Source organism: Topomyia yanbarensis, chromosome 2, assembly GCF_030247195.1.
Source record: "Topomyia yanbarensis strain Yona2022 chromosome 2, ASM3024719v1, whole genome shotgun sequence".
In the NCBI taxonomy this organism is placed as follows: Eukaryota; Metazoa; Arthropoda; class Insecta; order Diptera; family Culicidae; genus Topomyia; species Topomyia yanbarensis.
Window position 1 is genome coordinate 166,777,109 of NC_080671.1, and position 15,092 is coordinate 166,792,200.

Sequence of the window (15,092 nt, forward strand, 5' to 3'; positions counted from 1 at the left end):
CAACTCCTTGCTCTCCCTGGAGTACTATGGCTCATAATATTGAAAAATATACTTCACCTTCCAGTGCCTTGCTAATTAAATGCTGTTACAACAACTTCGTGATTTATTATCACATTGATTAATAAACTATTCCATTTCCGAGAATGAAACGATTTACGACCAGACCGTAGATCTTTCGCTGAAAATGCAGTGTATGCCATTTGCCCTGATTTACCTCATATTTGGTCAAATATTGTTTATATATATGTTTACAAAATTTATTAAGCTGTTTATCAAATGTTCAACAAAACTAGAACATATATTTCTAAGGTTATAGTTTTCTTTAACTATTTCAAGTATAGCCCAACTTCTTTGAGCCAAGTGCCTTGAAACTATGGTTGTCTATTTTCTTTTGTCCAAACTTCTACTGGAGGAACTCTAGTTACATAGAGTAGCTTCGATGATTATTAGAGAGTTGACTGAAAATTTCGTAACTCGTACTGTCAAACGAACGTCCGTTTGACAGTACGAGTTACAAAATTTTGTGTCGACTCTCTAATAATATCTTGCCAAATTTGAAAATACAGTGTCATGTCAGTTTGTCGGTGGTGTAAGGTCATCTTGAAAATATTGATTCTGTAGAATTTAAATGGGATTGATGGATTGAAGCAGTCTTGTCAATATATTTATTGACAATGTTTCCATCCCGTGTAGGGTCCGCTTAAGGGCTGTTCTATTTTACATCACCGGCTAAAACAGATCGATCGCAATGATGAGATGCAGTTCTATTTTTTGGATCAGATTTAAAACAGCTCGACTATTCTGTTTTAAATTTTCCACAATTTGAAACACGAATAGAACATTGTTCTAAATTTTTTCATTAGTATGTGTGACGACTGACAGCAGAAAAAACAATATCTGTCACATAATTGACAAGCAATATTGTTTATTGCTTTGAAAGTTAGATTTTTGATGCACTTCGCTATCACACTTTTTCCATGGTTGCCAAATGAAATTATATGAAATCGACAAAAAATTAACTTTTTCGATCAAATATATTACAAACACCTAGATACTGGCAGCCATGCTAACCTACCAGCTATCAAAAGTAAGAAGAAGTTTGTTTTTGACACTTTTCAATGTCAATAATCTGTCAGGTCAAAGGAGTTGCACTTTTGATCACACTTTTGATTCATCACACTTTCATACTGTGCAGTTCGATTTGGTGGGAACTGTGCAATAACAAAATCTAATAAACAACATTTAGAACAGGTGGCTAAATCATCGCGTTGGGAACACCCTGTTCTAGATGTATTTCGACAGATCCAAATCATCCGACGGTTTGTCATTTTGAAACCAATTTACATCATAGCATTGCGAACAGCCTAACGATTTTAGTTACATTTTTTACCGTGCACACTACTCGAAAAATTTCAGTTCAATTTCGTGCAGTTGAGACTACTCGACTGTCCGCTGTCAGTCATCATGCGATGCGTCAATCGCATCACAACGAAAAAATGGTGGGGAAAAAGAAGAAACTCGCTGAAAGCTCTCTCATAATTATGTGTCAGTGTGTGTATGCTCGCTTCTGTAAATACGATGACGACGACCGACCGACGAGAGCAAATTCGCAGAGTGGTTGTGCACAGTGAACTGCAAGACTACGACGGCTACGCTACGAGTTTCGCGACTCTATTTTGCTGGTGCGTGGTGAAAATTGTGGGCTGCCTTTTTCCGCACATTTTTCATTGTTACCGCTAGTGTTTTGTGGCCTGCTGGGTAGTGTTCTAAGCGGTGGTGCTCATTTCCCAACCCGAAAAACCAGGAAAAGCTGCTTTTTTTCCCTGCAATTGCTAGGAATTCGACATCCAGCGACGGTGACACATACGGCATACAAAAATACATCGAAGTGAAAAAGAGGATTGCGAGAACGCGAAGAAGCAGAAAAAAGGTTCGAGGAAAGCAAATTAATGAAAATAGTTTCAGCTAAATAAGGAAGAAATTTATTAACTAGGTATTGAGTGTAGAGTTTTTTGTTCAGTGAATATTGGCCAAGATATTGGCATTTATGTCTGCCGGTTTTTATAACTAAAATAATAGTGACGTAGTTCACAGTGTACAGCAGTGTACAGTGTGGTTGAGCAAGTATGACATTGAATATCGCAATACAAAAGTGAAACGTCAAGTTTTGTTATCTGAACTTAAATAAAATAGTTTATTGTTGTAAATTCGAAGTGTATTGTTATAGTGAATATATCTAATATTGCAAACGCATAAACCAGTTGCAAGAAAAAAGGAATGTCACTTTCGACTAACATAGGAACAGCCTGATATAGTGCAGTTGGTTTTGGCAAATTATGGTGAGTACCGCTAAAAAGAAAAAAATCATTTGCAGCTTATATTTTGTTGATGAAAAGGGTCGATGGGCGGTAAGTGACCGAGCGGGATCACCCAAATGAAAATTCCTGAAAAGTCATTTCCATGACTACCTGTTTGCATTTTCTTTATTCGATCGGTTGGTTTAGACAGGTAGTTCTCAGTACCAATTTTACGCGGATAGCTTTCGTTTACTGTTTAGTACAACTTGCTTCATTGGTAATTGCAGTTGTACAAAATTGCATAATAGTTAGTGTACTCTGAATAGTATTGTATTTAAAGCGTGAAGCAAGATTTTCATGAGATTCAAAGATGGTTACCACTTTGTTTACGTCACGAATCGGCAGCAGATCTGTATCCAAGTGATGTTGCTGTTTGTAGTACTCGTAGTAGTTGGTAGTAGTAGTAGTATTAGCTGTTGGTGGTGTAGAACTAAATTGGTATAAAACTGCATAGCAGTAATGTTTAGTAAAGGCAGCCCTTCAGCAGTAAGAGGCAGGAAAACAGTAACAGATAAAAATACTGATTTGATGACTCAACGATTTGACCGCTTGCTTGCGTGTGTTGTGTGGAACGTCTCGAGAACCGCAAACTGGTGCTATTTCACCAGGGGTTACTAACACGAAAGAATTACGTTTGATTGATGTGGATTCATATGTGCTGCCGAAAATTATTGCCGAAAGAGCAGATCATGCTATCGCAAAACCTTTGTGATTGTATGATTTTATAACATTTCCTCGAAAACCGTTCCCCGGAAAAATAAATGCCGACGGTTTTTTTCCAGAAATATATTTTCTAGAAAGTACTGAATCCCTGAAAACTAATTTCCAGAAATTACCGAAATCCAGAAAATTTAAATTAAGTTTTGATTTTTTGTGTTTCGAATTCGTCTCGTCAGTAGCTAGCACCAGCACCACTTTACCAGAAAGTACCAGAATTCAGAAAATTATTTGGCCGAAAATTCTATTATTTATTTCTTGACCTGATTTATAGTACTAAAGTGACAGACTATCGTACGATTAAGAATAAACAATAAATTAATCCATGTTCTTATTATAACATCGATCTCAATTTTTTCAACTAAGTTCGTAACAACTATTTCATTCACTTAAATGCTTGTTATGAACACAATACATACCGGGAAGGTTCCTTTTACGATATGTGAATATAGAGCATCAACCATTCTTTCAATTGAGTTATTTGAATAATCGTTCTTTTGTCCAAAAATTGATATCAATTATACTAATACTAGTGCATTGTAGTGAGTAGCAGTATAAATGCGGTTATACTCGCACACCGGTTAACTAGATCGTTAAAAGTGTCCATATCAACCGGTATCAACAAAACAAATATCTGGTTTAACTGGTATTCTGTGCCTTTGACTCCACAGTCAGCGTTTTCATTAGAACCGTCAAACAAAAACGTATTCAACGGTTCAAATAAGAAACTTTGATCGTTGTCACTTTCTCGAAAGTCTAAAAGCAAACAATGCTTAACTTCAAAAGTGTTTAAAAACAAATGTTTAAAAAATGAAACTCAAAGGAACAACTCATGTTTAAAAGAAGGAATGCTTTTTATAGAATGTATTTCTATGAAAAATCGTACCACCAGTGCAACATAACATTTTGAAAATAGACCAAATTTTTTAACAAGACGTACATAAAGCCTTTTGGCATAATATCGTTTGACATACTATATTATAACGTAGTTGGCCATTTGACATAACAGTCGTGTAGTACCATTTTGCCTAAGGTATGAAAATACCTTCGAAAGTATTTAGTGCCTCATGTTTGAGTAAACCGAGCAATCGAGCGAATCGTAAGTTTACGTACTTTTTCAATACAAGAGAAGGATAAAAGCTCTACAAATCCACCAAACCCTTTGTCAAATTGTTCATTTAACAATAATTGATTGATGCAAGTTCTATGAAAACAACAATATATGTCAATATTCGATGGTTCCTGTCAGGCTACAGATTTTGCGAGACATTTTAGTGGACCTGTCAAATTTTGTTTGAAAAATAGTGGCAACCCTTCTGGCCTTCCCTAGGTTGATGGGTTTGACTGTATTACAAACATCATCAAGCATATTTCGTGCATTAGTGCTAAAGAACCTCCGACAGATAATTACTTTAAGATTGTTATTGCATTACGCCTCGATAGTGGTGCATTGAGGCGACCGAGAGGATGTACGGGTCTATTTTATTTTTTTTGTTTTCATGCATCAGCCCTAACGAACGATCAACCACAAGCCCGTGCGCGCTGGCATGGCCAACTGGCGGGTCGAAGTGAGTTGATTTTTGCTGTGGGCCGTGTTTGCAAACACTTTTCCACAGTTTAATGGCAGTGCTGGCGGACGCGGCTCGCAGTGGGGGTCGGGGTGGGAATTTGTCATGGTGCACAGGTTACACAAACAATTGCATATTCTCTCACATACACGCACGATCTCTCCCATCTCAAAGGTACAAACGCTCGTGGCTTTCGCTATAACATAAACTTGGTCACAAGCGTGAACATGTAATTTCAATCATCCACACATACTTACGCCCGCGATCTCGCCAAAATTAAACACCCCTGTAATTAGGTGAACGCTTTAGCACCTATAAATCTACAAACCAGATCTCAAGCATTAACCCACCGCTCGCGTGATCATGAAACGTCTGGAAGTCTCTACCCTCGGTCCTAATAGCCTAGACTCATGCCTTCAGTTGGACCAATGAAAAAAATGACGCTGAACCTGGGGGCATTAGGGTGGCTCAAAAAATTATTCTGCAGGAGTAAATAATTTTTTTAAAAGTAATTTTGGTGTTCTGACTTTATTTTTGACACCATAAAATTTTCAAAATGAATTTGTCTATTCATTAGGGTGGCTCAAAAATATTTCCTTGGATTCTAAGATTTGAATAGGATGTTTTTAATTAATTTGGAGGTGCAAAATCGTGACATTAAAGGGGGCGTCTGGTGTAGTGTGTAAAAAATCGATTTGTTTTATTCGTTTAAGGGGTTATATACAAAGTTGTGGCGAAAAAGTGATCTAAGTTATTGATTTTTTAAAGCGTTTTATGCAATTTTTTTTTGAAAAAGCGAAAGACAGCTCGTTGGAAGTGCTATCGAAGTTCGAAAAAACATGTTGAATTAAAAAAATATTGAAGGTTGGCGGAGTTATGGCCCATCCCCCATAGCAAGTTTTTTGGGTAGAAGTTTGCGGTGAACGCTCTCCAAACCGAACCGCTCAACTTGAATCAAAAAACTAAACCGATTATTGAAGAAAAATGTATTGTGGTGTACTTGAACGGATCAGTTTCCCAATAATTTTTTTTCCCTGCAAATAAAACATGTTAACCAAAAAATTGAGTTTTATGGTGTTCAAAAATTTTAAACAAAAATTCATGGCAAAGGATCAAATTTTTTTGGATGAAAAGGAACTGTTCAAGGACACGAGAATGTAAATATAAACAATTTAAAAAAAATATGAAAATCGGATGAATAGTTTTTGCGATATCACGTTCACCGTAACAGTACTTTTCAAACAACTTAGTTCCGAGATAATTGCGTTTAAAGTTTTGTGTTAACTTCATACGCGGAAGAACCAACGCGATGCGAACGGCTGTAGTTTGAAATCTAGTGCTCCGATCTGGATGAAATTTCGCACAGATATTTTCAAAAGTTTGTACTTTCAGAATATCCTATAATTTTTTTCGATTTTTTGAGTTCCAACTTTGTATATATCCCCTTAATTGTTTTGGGTATGGACTCTAGAATAGTCTCGCGCAAACTTGGTAGTCACTCTAACGTCCTTTTGTTTTAAACAGCTATGTGTTCCGCGCGTATTTGCTGTCACTCGCGGATAAAACGTTCTCCGAACCCGCATTTTTCAAATTTGTGGACATGATCGCTCAAAAACTATTCAACGGATTGACTTGATTTTTTATTAGTATGTTAAGTCGATGAACCACGGAAAACTAAACGAACACATTTTTCTTCTCAGTATTGATGAAAAGTGGGCGAATCTTATTTCAAAATCTGAGAATTTTCGGTTTTAATGATGCCATTTTCCGAAATACACCTTTTTTTTATTTTTCAGTTTATCGAGTAACTACAAGTCGAGGCTTTATGAATCTTATCGAAATTCCTGTTTCAGACAATTTTCTTAAGAGTTATCATGTCCGCCTTGGCGCTCCTCGACGTGAAAACGGTTGGACGTCTACTCTTCGAACGCTCGCTCATTGTTGTTACTGCTGTAGAAAAAATTATGTGTTCGGATTCTTTATAGTGATTTTTGAGATTACGAGTTGGCTGGGCTGGGATCCACTAGGAGGTTGGTAACAGTCTATTATCTTTCTCTGGGCAAAACCAGCCTAGAGGCCATGTGACATCCGGCGGGTTGAAGTTTCTCAACCAAAAATTGATCCACTGGGTTCCTGTTCCCAAATCGTAAGAGGCGATTTAAAGCAGGAGTCCTCAAGTCAAGGTGCTTCTCCGTGCCGTGGACTGAATGGCTGGCAGGACTAAAATATGTCAGTCGCGCACGGAGTCTCGTGGGTTTTATCCTTACTGTGTTAAGCGAATCTCTAACACAGGGGACGTTTGTTTCTTCACAAATCGTGGGATTCAAATGGTGGTCATGTCCCTAATCCCATTTCGGCATTCGCTATAGGCAATTATAAGCCAACGTGTTTGGTATCGTCATGCTGCTGTACAACAAGTGCTGATGATGAAATGTGTAGTGCTGTGATCGAGTATGGTTAGAGTAGCACGAATTAATCTTCAGCATAAACGTACAGCAACTACGAATCTATCCCGCCTTGTGCAGGGAGGAAAAGCTTCTATAGCTTTGGTTCAAGAATCGTATTTCCGTAAAGAAAACTTCTATATTTCGTCTTCGTAACTTTCAACAAAAATTGCATGACAAATCCACGTGAAATGCCTCGTGCCTCGTATACTTGCGAATACAGCAAAGACCCGTTTTTATCAGCTCCTTGGCGAATTTTAAGCTGATAAAAAAGGGACATTCATAAAATCGTCTTTTTAATAAACCGAAGCTCTTAAAATATTCTTATTTGTTCCTTAGATATAGCCTTGCAACCTTTTTTTGATTATTTATTTTAAGTTCCCCTTGAGGTGGTCTGACAGTGCAAAATTAAAAAAAAAAATTATATTTGTATTTTTGCATTTTTTAGGATCTCTAACATAAGAAATATATGCCCAAGAAAGGATTTACTCGAATTCAACTTGGTTCGTCTGCTAGAGCCCATCAAATTACCAACTATAAATTTGCATATGAAGCTGATAAAATCGGGTCAAAAAGCTGATAAAATCGGGGGTAGATAACATCGGAGGCTGATAAAACCGGGTGCTGATAAGATCGGGTCTCCACTGTAGTGCCTTTAATGCATGTCTCACAATTCGTGATAGTTGTGCTGTAATTGTACAACTCACATCGATTTCAGAATCAAGAAAGGTTGCGTGACGTTTGGTGGCAGAAGGGAGAAGTTATAACAATCCAATCAAAGTTAAACCATCTTCTGGGGATGGTCTTGATAACGATGACTGATGCGTTCACGACAACACCTACTACTGCTCTAGTGGCACTCTTGAACATAAAACCACTATATGTGTTTTTGAAACAAGAAGCACTTTCTTATGCATTCCATATTAAATTCACTGGGTTTTGGAATACTAACCCAATAGATCGTGCAACCAGCCTTACAAGATTGTGGCCCCAGATGGTTACTTGGGATGAGTTTACACTTGTTTCCAGTGACCTTACACTCACGCGTAGTTTTCCTTTTAGAACTTTCGATGTGAGAATTTTTCCTCGCGAGAAATGACTGTCTGGCTGGATGGAACGACAACTAGAAGATTATGTAGTTTATTATACTGACGGTTCTTTGTTGGAGGGTCGAGTCGGTGCTGGTGTCTATTGTCATGAAATGAGATTAAACCAGTCTCGTTCGCTTGGTATATTCTGCACCGTATTTCAAGCAGAAATCCTATGTGGCGTACAATCAGCGCTTCAACAGGAAATTTGCGATAAAAGTACGTATTTTTGCTCTAACAGTCAGGCTGCCCTGAAAACACTTAGTTCGATTCGAGATCGAAATTAATAATCTCATGTCGAACTCATGTCGAAGAACTTGGCATTTCAAGTGCTATCTACCTTCTATGGGTGCACGGTCATTCCGATATTACTGGAAATGAATGAGCAAATGAATTGGCTTGAGAGGGCGCTGCGACTGACTTCGTTGGTCCAGAACCGCACAAAATTTGCTCTTGCGTTGCATTCGAACATGTCAACCATTGGCGTAGCTTGCAAACTTGCGTTCAGACTAAGACTTTTCTGCCGGTTGTGAGTCCGAAAACTGTCAAAGAATTTGCTGCATTTTTCCAATCTCGATTGCAGCATTCTAGCCAGCGAATTGACTGGACATTGCATAGGTTTTTCACCGAACGTAAAGGATTTTTTACACATAGTGAAATTAAATGGTAGAAAAACCTATGTAAAGTATGAAAAATCAGTTCATGGCAAGACACAAATCTCCAATCAACATGGGGAACGTGCCATTTGAGCTAGTCGCTCCTGATTCCTGATACTGCTATAGAATAAATTACACGTTGCTACACTGCCCATAAAAGCATAAGAGTCCCATATGGATTTTTGTCGAAAATGAGTTATTTGTTGGATTGTAGGCTTTGAGAAAAGTTGGACGCGTTTTCCTCAAATGTCGCGTTTTTTACCGAAAAATCAATCCTTTGTGCTGCAATTTAGTTTTTTCTCTCGCCGTTCATTTCGTAAACTTAAAAGTGGTTTTGCACGTACGAGTGCGTATGAACGTTTTGTGTACAAAAGCCCGTAATCTTTTATACATGGTCGTTTGGTAGAAACGTTAGTTACAGTCATCGGTATCGATTTGCTACGGATTATGGAATGTTGTCCTTCGGAAGCAGTATTCGGATGTCGATATGAAGTGTTTGGATCGTTAAATGTCCGTTTGCAACACATCACTTATAATGAGGACCAGTGAAGAGGAAGAGCTGCAGCATGTAAGCGGATGCATTGGCGTGAAACAGCGACAGCTGGCTTGAGTGCAGTTTACGAAAAAAAAATTGCACGTCCGACTTGGCATACAGTTACTAGAACTAGAAGGAGGTGTCTGGAATCATTACCTTTTCCATCCCAGCCAAACAAATCTGGTGAGATCAATCTAATTTATTTGTTTATTATCAATTACGTTGATTATTATATGAATCATCCCAAACCCAAATCCCATTTTCCTGTCCTACTAACCAAATCTAACGTCCGTAATGCCTATGGAGATTGCGTGGGTTCCCCGCATCTTCTTAAATAGGTATTCAACTAACATTTCCTTCCCTTTGGCGATCGTAAGGACATGGCCAGGTGTGCAGTGAACTATATTATTGTATAAAAAGATTTCACTGTATCAGCCACCCATGATGTGTGCGGTCGTATATGCTATGCTATGCTATGCTAGTTATTTGTTGGATTGTATTCTGTGTGACCACTGAATCACAATGCACAAATAAGATTACCAGGTTTGTTAAGAAAATTTCGAAAAAAATACCAAAACATGTTTGTCTCATCCATAAAGCTCGATGAGAATGTAAATCTTCAAAAGCGTTTTTCTTGGCTTGCTGTTTTTCAATATGGAACTCTTATACTTTTATGGGCAGTACAGTGATTTTGTACTTTTCAAATGACCTAGTATAAGTTGTAAACCTCATCAAATTGAACACAAAGTTATGTATGAAGAAGGTTGTATACCCTCAAAATCTTGATTTATAGCAAAAAAAAGATGGGTGGGTAATGTCTGGGACATAACCGAAGTGAAGTAGAATACACTTAGACTGTTAATTCGAATGCTGCAATTTTCACTATCTTCTGCATGGTTGCATTAACCCTTTCATGCCCAACTTTTTTCTAGTGCAAGTAGGGCTTCAAAACTATTTTTCCTTGAAAACGGTGAGATCAAGAAACACGAAAAATCTATTGTCAAAAAGATAGATGCTTCCCTTGCAGTGCTAGAAGCTGCTCAATTTTTACCTTCCAATGGTCAATACAATTTTTCAAGTATATTTACAATAGCCCAATTACATGGAAAACGTAGCCAAATACAGTCTAAATTGATAAGTTTTATCAGTTTTCAATAATATTGCACCATAACGAAGATATATGAAAAAATCATTTTCCGTTGTCAACGTAAACTGTCCCTGGCAACACTGCTCCATCGGAATCGAGCCAGACTAATTGCAATAACTTCGCTTCTAGAACTGATCTTTGTAACTGTTTTTACTCAAATGAAAGGCAACAGTCACATTCATTAGCCTTATTTGTTTTTGTGAGCAAATCTTGCCTCAATCAAAAGTTATAGCTGTGTAAAAACGTTGTTGTCCACAAACAACATGGGCATGAATGGGTTAAAATCAGTTATTTCGGTATTTCTAGTAGATTCAAATATAATGGTACCCGTACATTATTACTGGAAATATATCGCATGTTTGCATTACATTCACATAAATCACTTGCGGCAAATTTCAAATGTTGGGCTTGCTCCAAAGCTTCAACCCGCTAGGTTATTTTCGAGTTAGTTGTACTATCTATACTACCCACATTACCCATCGGTCCTGATTTTTGAAATGAATGTGAAATTCTCGCAATAACTCTGCAATGATCACGTATCGTCGCTGTTGTGCTATCTTATGACAAGCGCCATTTAGCACATTTCGAGAAAAAACGATTTTTAAAGTTTGAGACTGAATATCTTGAAACTTATTAATGGTATAAACAATCCATAGAAGACAATTGATGCTTCTATCTATTCTGTATTAATCTCTCAAATATTACGAAGATCGGGTGACTATGTTGCGATTTTTTACTATGAATGTAAACAAAAGTCGCACTCACACGTGGCATAGACGTGTATTGATGACAAAATTTGTATGACGTGTCATAATCGTGCATGGAAAATTTTCCATAGAAAAAAATCATTAATTTTTAATTTTTATTCATATCTTTGGTTTTCTTTGGTCTATAAAGTATTGGTCGGATGCATTTTAATGGAAATTAGTCAGGGAATCTAGAAAAAATAGTTATTGTTGGTTACAGTGTTGCCAAATATGCTATATTTCCAGTTTAAAACTTAAACTGTGTTTTTCTCACAACTCGTGTATTTTTCTTTTGAAAATTTTTATGCCATTGTGTTCCTCGACCATTTTTACACATAAAAACATCTGAAACTTCAATATAACTTGAGCAAATCCCTTGATACAGTGATTTGAAAGAAAAAAATCAATTTCTCATCATGTTTCTCGCTATATCTACATAACCAAGTAGAATTTCAAAATTTTGAAAACACCGCTTTGTAGAGATTTTTCAGACAAGTAATGTGGCATATCTAACTCAGTTTACCCCAAAATGGCGTTTGTCATAAGATAGCACAACAGCGACGGTATGATAATAACCAACAGCGAATGTAGTACCAGGATATTACTTTTGATAAAACATTTAACTTTGAGCCGCGAAATTCACAAGCAACATAAATAAAATAACATTGAGTCATTAAGCGGAACATAAAATAAACCCGTCTTAATGGTGATGTACAAATCCCGTCATACATGCACCTGTTATACAATTAATCTGGTTCTACGGATCGTTAGAAATCATCTAGGAATGGGCAAAGTCGATGCGATATCTTTTAAATTTTTTTTGTCTAGCACCATCGATTTTTTGCATCCGATTTTCTCGGCCCGATTGTTGACTTAAAAAAATCGATCCGGTAAAATCGATTTTTCTTTCAAAATGCCCATTGAGAAGGATAAGATTTTCTTACAATCGATCTTTTTGTCTCGAAAAATCGATTTTTTATTCGATCTTTCTCGGTTCGATGTTTGATAGCACCCATTTTTATTATATAAAAAATCGATGTAGCAAAATCGATTTTATTTTTCGCAATGCCTATCACTAACTAGAGCTAATCAAATCGACAATCGCACCCGTACTATCGCTTGCCAGCGAAAAACGAAGCAAAGAGCGCACTCTAATGTATACTCCAGTGTATATTGTCGCACTTATAATAAAATCTCACATTGCGTGCGTCTGCACGGCGCATGAAATATAGCCGCATTTGCTCCACCAGCCAATTACACTGGAGCCACCAAACAATAAGACAGACGAACATAAGCAAACTATAGGAGTGATAAGCAGTCTCTATTACAAATGATTGTAGAGGGTCTTCTCTTGCATTGTTTGTTTATTTTTCTACATGCTGTGTGCTTTTCGAAAGCTGCAAGTAATAAGCTTCATAAGAATTTATATAGGCGGCTGTTGCGCGCTTATCTAAATTGAGTTTTCATATACATCGAGTCTCCTACTACGCGGGTTTCTACTGCTACTGATCCCTACTGCGCGGATTCCTACTGAAATAAGATGTATGCTCACTAGCGCCGCCTAGAGGGTGATATCCCATTTTATCATTACATTATGAAACAGCCCTTGTCGTACTCAGAAACTACACAGAAAACATCATTTTCCTAAATCATTAAACTTTCGTGACAAAACATCACCCAACATCTACTGGAAGTTATATTCTCCCTAGCGTCGCTTAGTGGCTGACTTTTGAAATTATCTATTCGCCTTCGGGCAGCACTGGACCCGCTGATGAATATTGCCGAAGACACCACACTTCTAGATTATCATGATCTCGAGATATAGAATTTGAAAAATAGTATTTGCTCACTAGTGCCGCCTGGCGGATCTATTTCAAATTGATCGCCGAAAACATCATCTTTCTAAGTTATTAGACTTTTGAGATGTATCATATTCTATAATGTGCTGTAAGGTGGTACGCTTACTAGCGCCATATAGTGAGAGTACCCCAAACTAATCTGTCACCATCTGGTAGTCTTTGATTTCTCGAGCAGCCTTACTGAAGACAGTACCCGCTAAATATTCTTGTTTCTGAGATAAAGAATGATTTTGCAATTAGTTGGTCATTTGCATTCGCACTAGCGCTGCCTGGTGGGACAATTCCGAGTTATTATCTCCACCATCCAAGAAGCTCTTGACCCAAAGAAAGTATGGCGCTAAATGTTAACGCAGACGAGATACTCGGCCACAGCCCCAATTAGTCAAAATCCCATAAGCTTTGGGATTCCTATTACGCGGATTCCTTTTTCACGTTCCCAGTTATTCGCGTAGTAGGAGACCCGACTGTAATCGCATATCGAGTGATTATCCTGCAAGGCACAAGACAACGCAGCGCACTTTGGAGCGCGGGCCGTGGTGAATTTATCTGAACACGCCACACATAATTTAAAGAGCAAGAGAGCGGGGTCTCTCACGCCCAACCACCCCATCTCTAGCGCAAAGAAAAGAGCGTTCCAGAGATACCAAAAGTACAGAATAATCTGTATTTATACAGATTTTTCAGCAAATTTCAGACCAAGAATTTGTATGTGCAGATATAGAGATTTTTGCGTGTATGTGCAAATATACAGATTTTTGAGAAGTGATGTTACAATACCTATTTTTAGAAATATTTTTTTCAGTAATACTTTCTCTGTGTCTCTCTCAGCTTAGCCCTCTATATTAGGTTCAGCACGCTGGCGAAGTCGTCTTAAAAATGACTTACTGTGAGCCGTGTTTACAAACATTGCTTCACAGCTTAATGGCAGTGTTGGTAAACACGGCTCACAGTAAAAGTCATTATTTATGTTCACTTCGTCTGCGTGCACAGCCTGATTAAAATACATCTCCACTTTTAAGAGTGGTTGCTCATTTTGAAGGGTAAAAGTTTGTAATACACTCAGGTTAGCACTTCTACTTCCAGAAACGTTAATTGTAATGCTCTGTGACTTTGTTAATTCTCAATTTTTTGTCCGAAAATTCGACAGCTACATTGGTCGACTTAATGTATATATCATTATATATCAACAAAAGTCATTAAATGAAGAAGATAGTTATTTTTCCATTGTGCACATCGGTAAAGTTCAAGTTTCTGGATGTAAAATAGAGGAATTCCACGAAGAGCCGTCCAATTTTGTAAAAAATCGTGACCGACCATCTTCTATTTTGATGAAACTTTTTACGTTGCGCCTATGAGGGAGGTATAAGTATATTCAAGAGATAATCAAATCATTTTGTCTCAAGGGCAACTTTTTAAAAGGGCGCATGTGTTTTTGCGTGCACTACTTTCTAAAAAATATTGTTCAAGAACCATAATTTGTACAGCAAAACTATTCGAGAATGCGTTGCAGGGCATTCATTAATCTTTTTAAAAAAAATATACACTGAAAAAATATGTACCGATTTTCAAAAAAATTATAATTTATATTAAAAGTTGAAATTAAGAAAAAACCCATTTTTTTTTACTTTTTTACGAAAACCTTAATAAAAAAGAAAAATTTTAAGTCTAATTTCATGTTGGCGAAGTTATCAATAAAAAAGTTTTCCTAACAACTTTGTACATGTTTTTCAATTCTGTACTATTTTACAGACAAAAATATATTTTTTTTATCGATTGTGATTCTAAATGTCATTTCAAATGAAAATGCTCTTTACAGAAATCTTCGAAAATGAAGTCGTTTTCAAGATATTTTAAAGTTTGTTTCGACAAAAAGTAATAATTCGTTAAATTACGCCCTTTTCACAAGTTATTCGTGTTTATCCACCAACAATCGTACGATTTTCATTATAGTCATAAGACATTCTACAACTTTCCT

General features: G+C 37.1%; 1 protein-coding gene across 1 annotated transcript in view; it reads left to right on the forward strand.

Moving 5' to 3' along the window:
• The first annotated feature begins 1,614 nt into the window (after positions 1 to 1,614).
• The window catches only part of LOC131682027 (E3 ubiquitin-protein ligase MIB2), a 93,460-nt gene continuing 79,982 nt past the window's right edge, over positions 1,615 to 15,092 (forward strand). Inside the window, exon 1 of the mRNA XM_058963182.1 lies at positions 1,615 to 2,339. The gene's annotated coding sequence lies outside the window, so the exon portion shown is untranslated. The remainder of the gene's footprint in view (positions 2,340 to 15,092) is intronic.